Consider the following 6,000-nt stretch of genomic DNA (forward strand, 5'->3'; position numbering starts at 1 on the left):
GATTGGTGAAAGGCTGTCCTCATGATGGGTATGAACAAAAACCCGCACCCACTGCGGCCCTTTGTGGAATTAATTGCCCACCCCTGCTCTATGGTCTGATAGACGGACAGGCTTTTTTGTGTGCCGTCCTCAGAAGAGGCTTCCTCCTGGAGTGACAGCCATGCACACCAACTTGATGTAGAGTGCAGCGTATGGTCTGAGCACTAAAAGGCTGACCCCCCACCTCTTCCATGTCTGCAGCAATGCTGACAGCACTCCTGAAACAAGTCACATGACATTTTGGAGGGAAAATGACAAGCAGTACTCAATTTGGAGATTTAGGGATGTACATAGTTTCTAAGGGGTGTACTGACTTTTGTTGCCAGGGGTTTAGATATTAATGACTATATTTTGAGTTATTTTTGAGGGGAAAATAAATTAACGCTATTATATAAGCTGCACACAGAGTACTTTTAATTGTGTCAAAGTGTCATTTTGTCTGTGTTGTCCCATGAAAAGATATACTTAAATATCTGCAGAAATGCGAGGGGTGTACCATACTTACTTATGTGATACACTGCATGTTCAAACAATGCTGCAACCTTCAAAATACAGTAGGGTTTTTTTTTTTTTTTTTTTTTTTTTTTCACTACTGTACATTAGAGATTAGCCGATATGGTTTTTTCAGGACCGATACTGATTGTTAGTAGTTAGAGGGGGCAATAACCGATTTTTGGAGCTGAAATTCATTTGCAGTAAAAGTTAAAATTTTAAACGTAAAAAAATTGAATAATGCAAATGCTGAACTTCATTGAAATGCCTAAAGCATGTTTATGGAATCACACAAATAGAAAATAATAGCTAATAATGATAGGGAGTGGTGTGGTTCAGTGGTAGAGTAGTTTAACCCCAACCCAGAGGTTGTGTATTCGATTCTCCACCCTGATGATCTTGTCTAAGTATCCTTGAGCAAGATATATATATTATTTCTAAATAAATAATGAAATTACAAATTAAGCACTTCTCGTTCAATCTACTTATCCAAATTTTCCCATTCAGCAACCAACCTCTTTGAGTCTGTGCTTAACCTAGACCATGCCCATAGACAAACCATTTCATTGATCTATAATTCCTCAGGTTGTCAGAGCCCTCTATATACCCACTCTTTAAAACAGAAGTGGGAGGATGAGATCGGGACTGCAATATTGGACAATCGTTGGAAGCAGATTTGTAAGATAGTCCATTCTTCCTCCATTTGTGCCAGACATGGTCTATTTTAAAGCAAAGTAGTTTTTAGAGAACATTACACCAATGCTTGACTTGCAAACATTTACCCAACTATCAGTGACCGCTGCAATAGATGTAAACAATCACCTGCTGATCATACGCATATGTTTTGGTCCTTGATACTCTGGAAACCGTGTCTGGCACAAACTTGGGGAATGACCCATGCATAGCACTTTTTGGTCTCCCTTCTCTATCACCTGCTTTATCTGCACCAATACGTCATGTAATCGCCTTCACGACCTCACTAGTGAGACGGTTTATTTTATTCAAGTGGAAACATGCACATCCCCCATCATATATGTAATAGTTTCCCCCATCATATAATAATTGGCTCAAAGCGGTTCTGACTCAGTATAACACGAGGTGCACGGAGTGCTGCTGGGTGTACAAAGTATGCTTCTGGTGCTCTTCGGTGTGAGGATCAAAAAAGCGACGATTCAAAAAACCGAGGCAATCAAGAAGTACAAAAAGAAAAAGCCTTTATTCAATCATGGCTTTTTGCAGATTAAAAAATGCCGACATGTTTTGCCCATGTAGGCCTTCATCAAGACAATTAGTGACTCTGTTTCAAACCACCTCTGAAAACTAGTGGACAATGGCAAGTTCAGCATAGCCAGGTGGAATCTCTTCACCTGATTGGGGTCAGAGGGCAAGTCAATTAGGAGCAGCAGAGAAAAAAAACATCCTAATAGCAGACCATCACAAGTAGTAGAAAAGAAAAAAAAACAAAACACAATAGTACATACTACCAAGTACCTTTAAAGATGACAACATCTCTTCAGTTTTATTTTTTAGTCGTTTCAGCTTGAAATATCCTCAAAGGCGATAAGGCAGAAAAACAACAATAATAATAATAATAATTCATTGTTTTATCTAAACTAGCTTTTCAAGAAAGAAGATCTAACATTTATCCCTCAAGACTGTAACTATGTTCTCAAAGACCTCTTCCAACCTTTTAAATGACCTTAACGTACATATATTATTTAGTAGCAAGAAAGAGATAACCAGGACTAACACTGAAAATTTATAGTGCATTAAGGGAAAAACAAAGTACAATATGCATAATAGTATAAGGCAGGGGTCCCCAACCTTTTTTGCACCACGGACTGGTGTGATTTGGGTCTTTTTTTCACGGACCGATGTTTTGACAAATTTTGCAACCCATCAAAAACTGCAACTATGCGGTTCTGCGCATGCGCGTAACATTAAAAATGGCCGCGAATGCAGCGATTCCAAAGTAAACGCTACAAACTTCCTTTAAAGAAAGGAATATTAACTTACGTTTGATCGTGTTTGGACAAAAGTTCTCCTCAGACCCATCCTGCCATGTTAGCTGCACACTGTTAGCTCACCGTTAACGCCGTGTCGTTCACACAGATGCGATGTTGGAAATTGTAGCAAGGTTTTCAGTGTTCTCGTAGCGCTGTCAGGATATTCCGGAATGACTTTAATTGTCTCAAATGTACGTTTAAGGTCGCCGTCATTTGCGATCTCTACAAGCTGATCCTCCTGTTGCACAGACATGCTCGAATCACTCTGTTTATTCACAAATGCGTCACGAATCCACTCCTTCGCAGTTTGTGGGTCTTCGAGGTTATAGGCTCATCTTCTGGCTCGCCAGGTGCCCTTTTTCGCCGTAAAAAATCTCTCCAAAGACGTCTGTTTTCCAGTCATTTTCACTAGTGTGGGGGAACAAATGTGCTGCGCCCGGGGCTTAGTCATACGTTATTATGGAGGACAAGCGCACATAGATATATTATATATACAAAACAAGATGTACTGCTTGCAGTCCAATCAATGGATTTCTATGACGAAGTTCTAAGCTATACTGTAGTATTATATCTAAAGTAGACAGGGATATTGATGTGTTAAGCAGGGGCACAGGCCAAAGTTAATTCGGCCAGAATGCGGTCATTAATAATATTTCTGTGCGGCCCGGTAGCAAATGCGCCACGGACCGGTACCGGTCCGCGGCCCGGTGGATGGGGACCCCTGGTATAAGGAGCCCCAACACTTTACAAAAAAGGAGAAAAGTGTGGTTTTCCATTTAAACCGGGATATTGGGTCGCTTTTAATGCATGTATCCAAAAAGATTCTCTCTGTAAGAGTCTTTTTAATCTGTCCTCACCTCTTATGGAGTTTTCAATGTGGTCAATGCCAAAAATCTTTAAAGAATCACAACTGCCATGGTTAGCGTCTTTATAATGTTGAGCCATAGGGTACAATGGATTAAAAGTTTTTATAGCTTGTTTGTGTTCAGCCAATCTTGCCTTCAGTTTGCATTTAGTTCTTCCAACATAAAAATGACCAAATGGACACTCGAGTCTGTAAACTACAAAAGAGGTATTGCAATTAATGAATGACTTAATTTACGCCCTGATGTAACATCTGTGAAAAATTTTGTTTTTGTCATGTTACTGCAATGATTGCAGTTAACACACTTGTGGTTACCTGATCTAATACTCAACCAGGTTTTCTGTTGTACTGTACAGGGGGGGGAGATGGCTCTTTACAAGCTTATCGTTAAGTGTTGGAGCTCTCCTGAAACTAATAGTTGGAAAATCTGGAAATGCTTCTCTGAGTAAACTGTCATATTTCAATATGTCCCAGTTTTTTTCAAAAATTTTTTAAAATTTCATTTGCTTTGTTGCTAAATTGTGTCACAAAATACACATGATTAGGACTCTCTTGTTGCCTCTGTCTGACACTTTTTGCTTTATTATATGTTGTGTTAATAGTCTTGTGTTTATATCCTCTTTTCTTAAATCTTTGACTCATCTCATGAGCATTTCTTTCAAAATCATCTTCTGAGTCACAAATACGTTTAAGTCGCTGACACAGACCAAAAGGTATATTATCTATCAGCCAAGGTAGGAAACTATCCGCTTTAAGAATTGTACTGCGGTCTGTTAGTTTTCTAAATATTGAGGTGTGCAAATCCCCATTACCATCTTTAAAGATCTTTAAGTCAAGAAATTTCAGTCAAAGAATAGTCTAAGTTTTAAATTGGTATTACTAATATTTAAATATGTATGAAACTGAAAAAGATCTGTCTGCTGTAGCTAACCATGGCAGTTGTGATTCTATAGAGATTTTAGGCATTGACCACATTGAAAACTCCATAAGAGGTGGAGACATTAAAAAGGCTCTTACAGAGATAATCTTTTTGGATATATACATTAAAAGCAACCTAATATCCCGGTTTAAATGGAGAACTGGACTTTTCTCCTTTTTTGTAAAGTGTTGGGGCTCCTTGTATTATTATGCAGATTGTCCTTTGTTTTTCCCTTAATGCACTACACATTGTCAGTGTTTGTCCTGTTTATCTCTTTCTTTGTACTAAAGAAAAAATATATATATATGTACGTTAAGCTCATTTAAAAGGTTGGAAGAGGTCTTTGAGAACATAGTCACAGTCTTGAGAGATAAATGTTAGATGTTCTATCAACCGGTATCTAAAAGCTATCTTAGATAAAACAATGAATTATTATTATTATTACTATTGTTTTTCTGCCTTATAGCCTTTGAGGATATTTCAAATTGAAACACCTAAAAAATAAAACTTGAGATGTTGTCATCTTTAAAGGTACTTGTATGTACTATTGTGTGTGTGTGTGTTTTTTTTTTTTTAAGATATACTTAAATATCTGCAGAAATGCGAGGGGTGTACTCACTTTTGTGATAAACTGTATACATCTATAAATAGAACTGCTGCTAGCATAGATGGTTGTGAAATTGAACTGTTCAGCACATTTAATCTCTGTTGCTATCAAAACAGCAACAGCGAAGCACATAAACAGATGAATTTACTGTAAGTGGGAAGACTTACTAAATGTTGTAAACGATTCACTCTGCTCTGCCACTGTAAATATTGTCCTACAATTTGTGGAAGCTGTCAAAGGTTAGTGTTCCAATAGACTTGGAAGATTACACAGTGTAGCGTGATATCATGTTTCTGTTTCGGTAAGCTTCGCGACTTGTTTGTTCCGCCCGGATGTTTATCTGCATTTATCTGATAGCCTATAATTACATTTTTTCTTTACTCCACTTGTACTTGACAATACATGATTGTTATACATACCCTAGTAGCAACGCAATTTCAAAGTACTGTGATGGTTGTGCGACATCACAAGCTTTGTTTCCATTACTCCTAGTAATTCGCAACATCAAAATTTCACATTGAAAAACTGCTAATGGAAACGCCTGAATTTTGAAAATAACACTCAAATGTCGCAAAACCTTTTTAATCCTTTTTATGACGTTTTTAGACGTCGATATTAAAATAAATCGCAAGAGCGCAATGGAAACATAAGAGTTGCAAGGCTTTTTCGAAAAACAGCCTTCAGCGGAAACATTCTTAGTTCATAATTATACAGTACTTTTGAAATACAGTGGTACCTCTACATACGATCACTTCGACACACGATCTTTTCGACATCCGACGTAAAATTTGAGCCGCCATTTGTTTCTACATCCGACGAGTTGCTCGAAATACGACGACATGACAGCACTGCAAACGAACGCACGGTGGATTTTCTTGTGTGAGAAATCAACACAGTTTTCAAAAAAAGTTGATACAGTTGGAGAAACAAGGAAAAAAGTAATGCTTACCTTTGAAATGAAGATGCAAGTTATAGAAAAATATGAGCTTGGGGTGCGCGTCCCTGAACTGGCTCAACAATACAGTTCCATGGTCCTCTTCCGACCACCGTTCGCCACTATTTATAAGTTAAG

The sequence above is a fragment of the Corythoichthys intestinalis genome, chromosome 4 (assembly GCF_030265065.1).
Source record: "Corythoichthys intestinalis isolate RoL2023-P3 chromosome 4, ASM3026506v1, whole genome shotgun sequence".
Classification (NCBI taxonomy): domain Eukaryota; kingdom Metazoa; phylum Chordata; class Actinopteri; order Syngnathiformes; family Syngnathidae; genus Corythoichthys; species Corythoichthys intestinalis.